This window comes from Natator depressus, chromosome 4 (assembly GCF_965152275.1).
Source record: "Natator depressus isolate rNatDep1 chromosome 4, rNatDep2.hap1, whole genome shotgun sequence".
NCBI classification, from domain to species: Eukaryota; Metazoa; Chordata; order Testudines; family Cheloniidae; genus Natator; species Natator depressus.
The window spans coordinates 24,595,262-24,608,865 of record NC_134237.1 but is presented as its reverse complement, the minus strand read 5'-3'; the positions used below and the strand labels follow the sequence as shown (position 1 = coordinate 24,608,865).

At 37.1% G+C, this 13,604-nt stretch overlaps 1 protein-coding gene across 24 annotated transcripts in view; it reads right to left on the bottom strand.

The window, feature by feature from the left end:
* Window positions 1-13,604, bottom strand: part of PDLIM5 (PDZ and LIM domain 5) — a 185,022-nt gene that overhangs the window by 87,953 nt on the left and 83,465 nt on the right. The gene's annotated exons all lie outside the window — the stretch shown is intronic.

Genomic DNA, 13,604 nt, shown 5'->3' with positions numbered 1-13,604 from the left:
CATAATCTCAACAGTTTGCTTATTGTTTTCCTTTCCCTTTATATGATATTACTTCATTTAACTCAACTGCACCAGTCAGACTCTGTTTTAACACAGCACCATCCTTAGAGCAGGGCTAAAGCACAAAGCTTCTTTTGATTACTAAAAAAGGCAGTTCTGCTTTTGAAGGATTATAGCCAAATGAAGTTATTATTGGTACCTCATGTGTTCTTTCAGGTCTTCCAAGATAAGTTTAACATAACTCCAAGTCCTTTGCAGATAGCAACAAAAATTCTTCCTAACAGATGCAAATGGCGGGGGAGGAGAGATAGAAGGGGAGGGATGGTAACGGACATAATGAACAACACCCAAACTTTGTGATACCTACATGTTGCCACTGCAGCCTTTAGTATCTGAGGGCCTCACCTAAGGTGTCTGTGTCGTAAAAAATACAAAATACAATAAAAAGTACATAACCATAATAAAATAGTTGCGTGTATATATACATATATATATACATATATATACACACACACACACACACACACACTGCATCTTCCTCTAAAGATCACTTACTGTTTGAGTTCACCAAATATATAAGATGTTGCTGAGCAATATTAGTCTTTTTTTTTTTTTTTTTTTTGCAGGTGATATGGAAGAATGGCTCACCTCCATATTTTAAGACATTGTTGGCTGTATTTGGTACTTGAGCTGTGGCACTTCAAAAATTATCGAGGAAGCAGCAATTATACATCATCCCAAATCATACAACCCTGATTTTCCAAAAATATTTGGAATCGGGTTTCGAATAAGGGAAGCTGGAACATTACTTCTGGAATGCCGCTGACTGGTGAAGAGTTCCGTTAATTGGTGAGCAGACAACTGAGGTTGCACTTTAATTACTAAGTATCGGTTAGGCTCTCCAGATCAGCACTGTATCAGCAGCAGGAAAGTGTGGAAAGCCAGAAATGGAGTTAAACAGATATTTCAGCTGAATCTATATAACTGAAGCTTCCAGTCCTGTTCATTTACAGTCTCAACTTTTATATGCTAAAATATTTACCCTTCCATTTAACTTCCAGGACACATCACCTTCTAATAATAAAATTCCTGTGTGTGAGTAAAGTCCTCAGGTAACAAGTGTGGCTTGTTACTAACTGGTGCAAATGGAGATATGTGTATTATCCATATATGTTGGCTAAATATGAGGGGCGGGGGGGAGAGAGAGAGAGAGAACACACACATTTTTTGCCCTGCGTCTTCAGCATTTGTTCATCACTGATGACACATTATGCACACTTCAACGATCATTCTGAACAGAGAGAGGTTTTTGTCCCTTTGGAGGAACGGGTCTGCTCTCCCCGTTTCCCACAGAATTTCCAGTCTATGAGACTACTGACCTCAAGACCTATAAAGCACTGGGGTGCATCATTAATCACTTCTAATTGAAGAGTTGTCAATTTACAGCAACAAAAGCAACAAGAGAACAAATGGCAACACGCATAGAAAGATTTCTTTTTATTATGACCATAGCTAGCATGAAACATGTATGTCGTTCCATAGTTCGATATACTTATCGATGAAAAATTGCCATAATCTAAGCTGCCCCAGCAGTGTAAAATGAAAAATGTTCATTTTTGAAGTTTGAGTTTTGTACCTAAAGATTCAACCAGAATTTTACACTTTGCTATCTCCTATTTTTAGACCTGGAATTATCACCATATTCCAAGGGTGAGGAGTAATTCACACCACCACACTGATGAGTCTCCTTCCTAAAACTCTCCTGCCAAAGAACACCAGAGTGGATGTAGGTGTTCAGGAAAATGGGAAAGCGAAGAAACACGAACACTCTCAACATTATAGCTACATTTCTATCATCCTTTCTTTGACAGCCCTCTCCTAAAGTTTTCAGGAGATTATAACTGGTCCTTAACTTTTAGACTGAGAGAAAAAATTTTAAATGACATTTCAGTTTGAGATACGTTTATGCATACAGTAGTTTGAAGTAGTACTTGCAAAGTGTTATTTTCTAATGATCTGCAAACTTATTTTGTCTTCAAAATGAACATGTAAAAATGCTATTTAAAAAAAAGTTAATTCAGTTTCTGATCATTAAAAAAGTTCACAATATTCTTTTAGCCTTTGGAGTCAGACAGCATACCATTACTTAATTTTACCCTAAATACATTTGAGACTAGGTAATAAATGTGTTTCACGTTCCAAACAGTTTTACTTGGGTTTGTTGACTCCAGACCACAACCCGCTAAATCTGTGGTTTATCTCAGATCACAGAGAAAATGCTTACCAAGCAAACTGAGCCACCAAGATGAGAATGAGAAAAATGTTACGGTGGCTATGCAAGTCAGTAAAAAAGAAAAATTCATAATTTAGGCTGAAACGCAAAGTGTTTCCAACACTTCGACCAAATGGAATGCTTCCTTAAGTACTTTAATAAGCACAAATGCTCTTCGTATTGTGACATATGCTAATGTATTAAAATAGTTTTAAAGCTTGTCTGCCTGCAGTATCATACGTGTCCCTTCTAGCTACACTCGATTTATCTCCTACTTTGCCATGTCATGACTTAAATGCCAGTTTTGCAGATAGCGATTTTAGTGGGTAAAGTGGGCTGAGGAGGACAACAAACCATCAGGGCTTTCACAAATCATTAAATACTTTTTTTTTTTTTACCATTAAAAAAAGTCACTTAATTAGGCTTGATAGTACTAATTGGAAGGAAGGTCTCTTGCTCTCCTTTGGTGTAACTAAGGACACCAGCTGATCAGAAGATGAACCAATCTAATTTCCACAACAGTAGTAAATTTATGCCAGCTCTTGTTTAGTATAATTCAATATAAAGACCACAAAACCCATTCATAAAACAGAGTCTCCAAAATGTTTTTCTTGCAATAGTTTGTCACCATAACAAAAATGATAAAATCAGAACACTTAGAGTGTTTTATTCCTCCAAAGTTTTGTTTCAGGAGATTATCTGTACTTTCAGCATGACAGAAACCATATTCTACATGTTTTGAAATTTATACGTAAGCAATGGTCGAATGTATATACATCAACATTTAGGAACACTTCAGTTCATATTTCTGCTTATCATATATACATTTTGTGTTTATGGTAAACCAAAGAGGAATCTAATAAAATGTATATAATGTAAAGGTACTATTACTAGACTGGCAGAGAACTTTGGGGGATTTTCCTTTAAATTTGCCACCACCAAATTGACCCTTATTCATCCTATGCTAACCTCAAACTTAGGTTTACCTCACTCAAGATATTCATTAGTGTGAATCCGTAAAAAGTCAAGTTAGACTTAGATTCCACTGATACATACCCATATCTCCATTTACTATTTGGGAGATTAAAAATGCAACTACACAAGGTACAGCTAAAAACCCTGTATTATTCATAACAATTTACATGTTTAAATTGTGGACTAAGAGTTTATAGACATAAGAGGAGTCAAAGTGATCCTGGAGTCCAGAATTAAATAATCAAATAATATTTTTAAAATAACTAGATACCGCACAAGTAATGCTATGAATGTACTGCTGGTAAAACCATTTTTTTTTAAAGGGGAAATAAGAGAAAAGGAGAAAAAAATCCTGTGCTCAAGGATATTTATTACCACAGCTTCTAACTACCTTGGTCATCTCCCAGAATACAGACACGTAGCCTTTGGCCCTAGGGTAAGGGAGCAGGATTATCCAAGACTAGGTCCAGTTATTCAGCCCTTGTGATCCACAACACCTCTCTGTTCTTGAAGTAAGGTTTAATCTCAGACTTTATAAATTTAGACAACCCACCTGTACCACATCAGATTTCTGTCATAATCTGACTTTGCTAGTTCAGAATCTAAGGTAAGGATAAAGTATTTGTTCTGCACACTTGGTGAAGCCATGTAGCCAACACACATTTTAAACAGCTTGGAGTCTTGTTGTAATTCTGGGTCTGACTTTGTGGTAATTATTAAGTAATGAAATGTTTCTAAAACTGCAAAATTGCAAATCATCAACAAGTTTGCTATTACAGTAAATATTCCTCTTGTATCTATGAAGTCACCTGCTTCTTCCAATATAATATTTCTAGTTTATGCATTAGTCAGTAAGGATAGATAACCCTGCTCAGATAAAAGAAGAATCTAACATTCAACCAAAATATTAAAAACGATGTTATTAAATTCATTTTGCATTTGTGAACAATACCTCCCTCCAGCTATATTTGCAAATATCACGTTGCAGTATTTCCCAATTCCATTCAGAATTAGAAAACAACAAAATACAATGAGAAAGACTTTGCCATATGATGCTTCCAGTCCTACAAGAATTCTCTTTTGAGACTTCCAGCCTATTTTTGCAGATGCAAGAGATTTAAACAATTAACTCAGGTTTTGGATAAGCATCTGAAATACTGTGTGTATACTAAAGAAGGACAATGAACCTTAGGAAACTGGCTCATCACTATTAAGCAACCAATCTGTAAGTGCTGCTTATGTTTTGCAATGAAGTATCATACAAACTGTGAAATCAAGAATTTCTGCAAATGCGGTGTAAGTTATTTCAATTTTTTATCTATGAAGAGTATGTAGAACGAAAAGAAAACAAAAAAGTTTTTAAAATCTTACACTCAATATTCATTCAAAAGGGGCGAATGTCAAAGATCTGAGAAGACCCAAAGCTGAAACTGTATTTTCCAAATTTCCAGGGGGGCTGGGTGGCTCAATGGAACAAGAAAAGGATGATACGTAAGGCACCTGTTCAAATTTGGCCAGGTTTTTACAACAAGTCAGACCTTTCTGTCTCATTTCACTGATCACAGTGAAGTCAGACAGTGATTTTAGCCTAGATCATTTGTGGAGACATCCACACCACAAAATTCAGTAGAGTTAGGACTGTCCCATCTCCATCAAGAAATTTAGTTCTTCTAGTGATACCACAGTACTCCTTTAGGGGATAAATTAATTCAGTATCCAGGTCTGGCAGCCTTTCTGCCTTTCATAAACAATATATTCAGTTTAAAAATAAGTTTCTCCTGTTTTTTTTTTAAACAAAAACTATTTCAGTGCTAATTTGCACCCCTATAATAAATCCACCATGCACACACAAACTTCTCTACCAAAGTTGTTTGTTGTTTTTCAGAAGAAACTATACTCCATCTGTATAAAAAGTCCATTTAGACCAGACCAACAAGATGAACTTTGTTCTATAAACACACAGCAAGCTGTTCTCATGTGATTAATATTTTTATGACATTTAAAGTAATTCAAAACATTCCACCTTCCAGCCCAACCTTATTAGCTAAATCCATTAAGCTGTTCTTCCCTGTAGATGATATCTGGTAAACACTATTTATTCTTTAAATTCTCATTTTATTCATTCCCCTTCCATTTATTTAACTTATAAAAATGGATTAAAACAATATTTAAAAGGTTTTGGCTATAGTTAACCATAGTCAGGAAATGAATAATTAAGGCTGAAATTGCATGCTATTGTCACTGCAGCATAGGTAAACCACAATACTAAGGGAAATGAAGACTGAGGAATTTTATTGTGTCTCTAACCTCAATAATTAGGCACAAGCTGTTTGGTTGAGGATTAAATTGGATCTACAATATAGTTTATAGATTTTAGACAACATGAATCAGCCCCTAACATATGCTCCATTTATTCAATATGCCAAAGATTTATCCTTCTTGCTGAAAGGGCACAAAACACACGCACGGTTGGGATGAGAAGATGCTTAACTGTTCTGGACAGATGCCATCAAAACAGAGAGCCAGATCTTCAGCGGATTTACCAAGCTCCATTGAGTCAAAGGAGCTACGCCAGTTTATACCAGCTGAGGATCTGGTCCATAACATTGCATATGTTTAAGTCCAAAAGCCAGAGAGCGAGAGAGAGACTGACTTCAGAGTTAGCATCACACCGAGCTCATTTCTTTCAGTCTATCTGCACATTCATGAGAAGGCCACAGGTTTACATTTGAAGATTTTTTTTAAAGCAAAAGCTTGACCTCTGCTGAAACAGAGGCAAATACTCCCCACCTCTCTGCAAAAAGTTTCCTACTTGCAGTTGCCAATGATTAGTTTCATTTATCAGCCCTGATTAAACAAGGTTTATACACACAAAACGTTAAAAATATAATTACTCAAAACTTTTTACACTTCCTTTTAGTCAAGCATTTTAAGCCTCCGGAAAGCCCACTTTTAAATTACAACAATGTGACAATGGCAGAACTATTTTTTTAACCCGTGGACAAAACCAAAGGAACGTGCTTGCAGCCAGCATCTGTGAAGTTTAAGCCGGCTGAAAGATTTTAATGGCCAAATTATAAACGCTTTAAAAAAAATGGAAATGCTGACGTACTACTCCAAGTTGCTAGTGGGCCCTGTTCCAGTAATGGCCTTTCCTACCACTTCTTATAACAACCAAACCAGGCTGGCAAGCTCTCTGCATAATTCAAGCTTTATTTCAATTCCCCCCCCCAACCCGCCCTCCCTTGGCATGGTGTGGGGTTGAGGATGTTTCCTAATTGTAATCCTGTATAAAAGCAGGTTTTTTCTGTCTAAAAACAGTGAAATATTGCATCCTCAAAGAGCAACCCATTTTTTCCTGTCCTTCCAGATGATCGAATAGCAATTCGTAGCATCTCTCTGAGAAGCCACTGATGAGATCCTATAGGCAACTGCAATAAAAACTAGAGTATCTTAATGGCTTTGCCATTTTGGCCTGTGGTTTGAATTTTCTACTCAGTTTTATTTTCAGACAGTGGTCAGTGGATAGCCAATTTACAGTGCTGTAACTTCTAAAAAAAAAAATGACAGCGTAAAAATGTTGAATGTGCGCATGCCAAACTATGACTTTTGCTAAGGGTTATCTGAACAAAAACAAAATCAGATGTAATTTAAAGCAAAGGAAAATGAGAAATATTCCATATATTTGTTATTGACCAAAAAACCCTTTATGTTATACAAATAATTCAGGTACTTTTTATCTATTACTGTAATGGCTGAAATTATACACCACATAAAAAAGGAAACCGACAAAACATTTGTGTTATGGTTTTGTTTCCTGTTAATAAAATAATAATACCACCTGGATCTTATAACACTTTTCATCAGTAGATCTCAAAGAGCTTTTACAAAGAAGGTCAGTGTCATTATCCTCATTTTACAGATGGGGAACCTGAGGGAAAGAGTGGGGACGTGACTTGCCCAAGGTCACTGAGCAAGCAAGGAAGGGGCAGAGCCAGGAATACATGTGTATTATCACATGGTTTGAGTTATCTGCCATATAATAATGAAATATAACGTTTGTCTTACCTGCTGTTTTATATGTCTACCCCTGGAAGTAATTCACTGCTTCAGTTATCTTGTAAAGACAAGCACTGAGGGCCTGTAAGTGCGCATTCCAGTAGTTTCAGTGAAACAGATGTCTATGGATGTATACATTAACATTTTTAAGGTCAGGGAATTTATCAGGTATGGCACATCCAAATGTATATGTTATACTAAATGTCTAAGAAGAAACCGTCCAAGTTCAAACCAGTTAATTATTAAATGAGTATAAAGCAGTTTCAGGTACTACGCCTAAAAGTCGTCTTGCTATTTTTTGTGGTTTTACAATCATGTTTTCCGATTTTTTTTAAAAATGTGTCTTTGTTCTTGTTGCTCTGCAAAAGACCAACAGAAATAGGGGAACTGACCAACTATACAAAGGTACAAGTGAAATCAACTATACACAAAGTGTTACTCTAACACGTGAAAAATAAAATTAAGAAAATAATATTTTTTAGTCCATCTCAGCTGTAGTAATCTTAGGCGTTAATTGTAACAAGAGAATAACTTGTTCAGTCAGAAGTGTGATCTTTACATTAGTCTCTCTGGAAAATATATTCACACATTTCTTGGCTGGATAAAGTGTGCACAAAACTTAGTACCTTTGAACAATTACTTGCTTGTACTTAGCATATATTTTGTTCATGAGTCACAGTTTTAGAATTCATTAGCTATATGTTCTCATGAGGTTAATTATTTCTAAAACTTAACTTCAGTGTCTGACAATCTGAATATGTTATATATTATCTTCATAGTCTCACACCGTGTGATTCCTCAGGACATGAGATAATTACTTCAGTAAAGCCAGGTAGAAGCAAGCAAAGAGACGGTCTTTTTTAGCTGGTGCTTCAGTATTCAGTTAAACCAAACCTTGCTCTCTTTTTATATTGAAGGCAGGCCCGGGACTTCTCTACCATGTGTTGAAGCTGACACTGTAAAGGAGGAAGCTGCTGCCACCGCCACCTTCTACTTTGGTATTTCCTCATGCAAAGACTAATGGGCTGTTTTCACAACCTCTCAAGCCAGCCACTGCTCACAGTCCTGTTCCTGCGGTTTTGCGGCAATCCTACTGAACACATTTTTAAAGACTAAGTGCAGCTAGACAATGTCGTCTTATTATATGTTATTTAAAACAATGTAAAACGAGCTAAGTAAAAACTATTATATATGTAGTAGAATGCTGAGATCGCCACAATTTATTTGCTCAAGGGGATAACATTTAAAACTGTATCTGCTAAGGCTGAAGGTTCAGAAGTTGCTGGGATTCCCTCCAAGACCTTTTCCACTTGGCTTATTCAGAACACCTTGTCCAGTTCTGGGAGAACACTTCATCCAGTTCTCTGGGATCCAAAAAGTTCAGTTTGACTCCAGATTTCATCAAGCGGGTTCCTTTATTTGGCAGACAGCAAAGCTACACTGAGTTGATCAGACTCAAGTGGAGGGGGTGGGTACAGAGAGTACCATACACCCACAGTTACACAGCAAACCTCTTCTTTTTTATACATTTACACATTAGATTACTTTTACGACACACTGCACCACATTTTGGGATTGGCTTGGTTACTTTGCAGGAACCAATGATTGTGTAGCATGCCCTGTCCATTCCTATCTTACCTTGTCCATTGTTAGTAAACGGTTCCCTGGGTGTTCTCCCTCTTAGCTTAGCTGGTTCAGACATTCTGTCTTAGCCTACTGACCTACTTACTTATCTTATGCTGCACCCACATCTTGAATACTGTGTGCCCAGTCTCAAAAAAAGATATATTGGAATTGGAAAAGGTTCAGAAAAGGGCAAAAAGAATGATTAGGAGTATGGAATGGCTTCCATATGAGGGGAGATTAATAAGACGGTGATTTTCAGCTTGGAAAAGAGAAGACTAAGGGGGGATATGATAGAGGTCTATAAAATCATGACTGGTGTCAAGAAAGTAAATAAGGAAGTGTTATTTACTCCTTCTCATAACACAAGAACTAAGAGTCACCAAATGAAATTAATAGGCAGCAGGTTTAAAACAAAAGGAAGTATTTTTTCCACACAACGCACAGTCAACCTGTGGAACTCCTTGCCAGAGGATGTTGTGAAGGCCAAGACAGTAACAGGGTTCAGAAAAGAACTAGATACATTCATGGAGGATAGGTCCATCAATGGCTATCAGCCAGGATGGGCAGGGATGGTGTCTCTAGCCTCTGTTTGCCAGAAGCTGTGAATGGGCGACAGGAGATGGATCACTTAATCATTACCTGTTCTGTTCATTCCCTCTGGGGCACTTGTCATTGGCCTCTGTCGAAGGACAGGACACTGGGCTAGATAGACCTTTGGTCTGACCCAGTATGGCCATTCTTATGGTCTTTTTATAGCGGGCGGCAGGCAGCAGGAGCAGAGCATGCAGCCACAACAGTGGAGATGCTGACACAGGTTAGGAAAGAAGGGTCAGGGGTCAGGTGAAGTGGGAAAACTCAACTCAACTCTCTTGGGCTTGGGTCCAGTTCTGGCTTAAAAATTAGGCCTAAGCAGCCCTCTAGTTGTGAGGCTAAAATAAATGTTCTGTGTATAAAGCACCTCAGCATTTGTGCAAACCCCCTTTCACCATCAAACAAGTTTCATAGACAATGGTTAATCAAATGGAATTAATTCTCAACTTCCAAGACATCAGGCAGCTTGTGAGCAAGTTCTTCAGTCCAGTATTCTTTCAGCCAACAGCGGCAGCACTGCAGTAGGGAGCACCAAAAACTATTAAACACTTTTTGACTATTTGAGCCTTATTTATGTCAATGAAGTGAAACAACAAAAAGTTCTAGGAGTAAAATGTTACATAACAGAAACTGATCAGCAGCACATTAAATTGAAAAATGAGTTTATAAGAACCTTGCCCAGACCATCATAATAAGGTTAGGCAAGAAGTAGCTGCATTTTTTATTCCAATAAATTAATGATTCTTCCAGTCTGAAAAGGAAGCAAGATCAGTGAAAAATTGTAGTCACTGTGCCAAAGGAAACTAGCAGATAACAAACATGAATAAATCATACTGAAATACAGGACAAGCAAAGATTTTTTCCTTATAACTCAGTTTCTGCAGATAAATTTCTAGATGAACTGCTGTATAAAAGAAGTGAATGACAATATTGGTATAAACAAGATGCTGCTTGATTAGCCACAAAATGTCTAGAAGTGTAAATAAGGGTAAACAGTTTATAGTTTATAAAAAGTTATCACTGCATCCTGCCTCATATGATGTGCATAGAAAAATGTGCTTTTAATTCTTCCTAGTTAAGTGTACAATAAAACATCTGTTGACTGGTTGATAGATTAAATTTAATCTATCAATTTCCCCCACCCCCAATCACCCAATATCATCCCCCTTCAGGTAAACAGAAGGGCCCGAAAACGTTCCTTCAAAGTAAACAAACTTAGAAGTGAATCCTTCAGCTGAGGGCCCTACACTAAGGTACCCTATCTCCAGCCCTACGACAAGCAGTTGCCCAAGTCCTCATCTGATCTCAACTGTATCAGTTTCATCTAGGGAGAGAGGTGGTCTCACTTACAAGGACCCAAATCATGGTCCCTTCTATTTCTGTCCACCCATAATCCTTATATCAAAACATATGATACCAAAACCAACTTCACTGGTGGAAAAAAAATCTTAAAAACTGCAGTACATCTATTACAGAGTTTAAATAGCATTACTACCTAAAGACACATTAGCTTTAGCACTGCACTTCCTTGATTTTATTGGCCTTTATAATTGCAGTGTATTTTTTTTATATATTTAAGGTGGTAAGATTCGTTGTTTTGCAGATCAGACATATGAAAGACAAAGTTATTTAGGTCTTAGTATATCGGCCTACTATAGTTCCAGGCGTATGAATACTTCTACTTGAGAATATTCTGCAGTCATACCAAGTCTCTATTGCTTATTGTTGTCAATGGCCTCCCTTAAGCAAAACTGACATGTCCAGCCACGAGTCTAAGTGCAAGCGATGTGAAAGTCAGAGTGCTTGCCAGAGAAGTCTCTAGTGTGGACATTTTTTTTGTTTATAGCAAATACTAAGCAAGAAAGAAGAAATGCAAAGAAATAACCATCGCAAATGTAAAATTGAAGCTAGCAGTGACCCCTCCACGAGAACTAATAAATTCCTGTTGACAATAAACCAACTGGGGAAGCATTTATTATGGAAAATTCTAACAAGGCTTGAATTACAGGAGTATAAAGTGTACTACTCTAATTAAGCCATCACTTGCAATGGTTAAAGGGGGGGAAAAGTTAACAATCCCATCCAAACTAAGCCATCCATCTAACAAACTAGTTTAGCTAAAGAGTTTCCCCTTCCCACATTTACATAATAGAAAATGCATGAGATTTTTTCTTTTTTCTGCTTGAAATGCTATGGAAGTAACGTTCATGACAAAGCAGCATATGAAGGAATTAACTGCTTTTGTGGGTGACTAATCACTGAAGAAAACTGAGACATTTGAAAACCACAAGACCTGTTGGGAGTTTTTCACGACATCATGAACATTATTCGTATTGTACAGCAAGACAAAAAGATTAAGCAATCTCTAGAACAAAGGTTTTTATTGCCTTGTGTGGGTTTGTGGTTCTGTGACACTACCCTGACTTTCCACTGACAGTATTTTGGAAGTTGTGATTGCTCAAAGATCAGATGAAGTTACGAAAATCTTTTTGCAAGAATCAGTTGTGCTGGGTAGGATTTTGTGAAAGACAAGCTGGTGAGTATTTGAAAGAAAGGAATTTTTTCCTAGACTGTGATTGGCTCAAAATCACAAACAATGACAAAAATATGAAAAGATTCCCTCTTAGCTTGGGTCTTTTATTCAAGCTTTCATTTACCAATGCACTATAATTAAATTCAACTTCTTCAGCTGTGGAATTCACAGTATCACCCACCACAGTCAGGCAGTTACAGCCTGAGTAAGACACTATACTGCACTGCTGATTTCTGACTCATGAGGAATGATCTTGCATAAGATCAGACAACTTTGAATACAAGAGTTAACCATTTTAATGTGCTAATTTTTCCTGTATATCCAGATGGCACAGACACTTTTGAACAGCTTGTCTAACTGCTTGGTTCATAGCCTTGTCCTCTTATTTTTATTCTTCACCTCCCTAATCCATAGAAGTTAAATAAATAGCTGAAATTTAGAGTCAAAACTAGTTTTTATGTTCCCTGTACTTTAGATACAAGTTATTCTGATCAATATAGTTAATGTGAACTATTTGCTGCAGTTGGAAGACAGAGCCCATTTTGAGCAACAAACTCCCTGTAATCCATTTAGAGAGACAACTGTTGTTTGACAGTAGGTCACCTATTCGATGATAATTAAAGAATACTTCCAGTTAGCAACATGAAACCTTGTGTGCTTCAAAGTATAGCGACAGGTGCGGGGAATGTTCTTTAATTTAGAAATAAAAAGTATAAATAGACAAAAGGACATCACTTAAAGCACCTAAACAGTGAGACAATGATGATTGGTTATTATAAAGGAAAAATGATATAAATTATACAAAAGACTGACACAGCGTAGGTTTTAGTGCAAGTCTATCAAATAAATTAGAGTTGAATAGACTCAGAATCCCAGGCTTTGGCCTGATGTACGCAGTGTATAATGAAGGAAATAAGCTCTATGGAAATATGTTTATGAATGTATATATACACACACAACGTAACTGGAATATGTTTTATGCTACATATGCCATGTAACATCTCTGTAAAGGTTATGATCTACTGAATGTATTCCTCCTATTTCTATGCCTGTATCATTTTTGCAGTTGAAGTTACAAATATTGGTTGTATATTTGCTTGATTTCTAAATAGCCTTAGTAAGAAGCATTTGGTCAGCTTCTTGAGAAAGGAATGTGCAAGTTAAGTGCCCAGTCAAGAAGCACTTAACAGACAATAGAACTTGTCCACATCTGAACTTTCCCAGGAACGTGGCTTGACTGTTAAGGAACTCAGTTTTGCAGGGACATGTGACTTGCCCATGTGACTCCAAAACTCCATTTTGTAGCTGGACTTTACATCGGAGAGAGGAGGGGGTCTCCACCCACAAGAGAAAGTCTATTTAAACCCTTGGGAGGCCCCTCCATTTTGTCTTCAGCTGGCTAAGGAGATAGCCCCTCCACCCCCAAGGATACCTGAAAGAAACTGGAACAAAAGACAGTAACTACAGGGGGTATGAGTGATTGCTGGACCCGGACTAAAAAGGAGATTAGTCTGTAAAAGGAAGCTTACTGGAACTGTTAAGATTTTG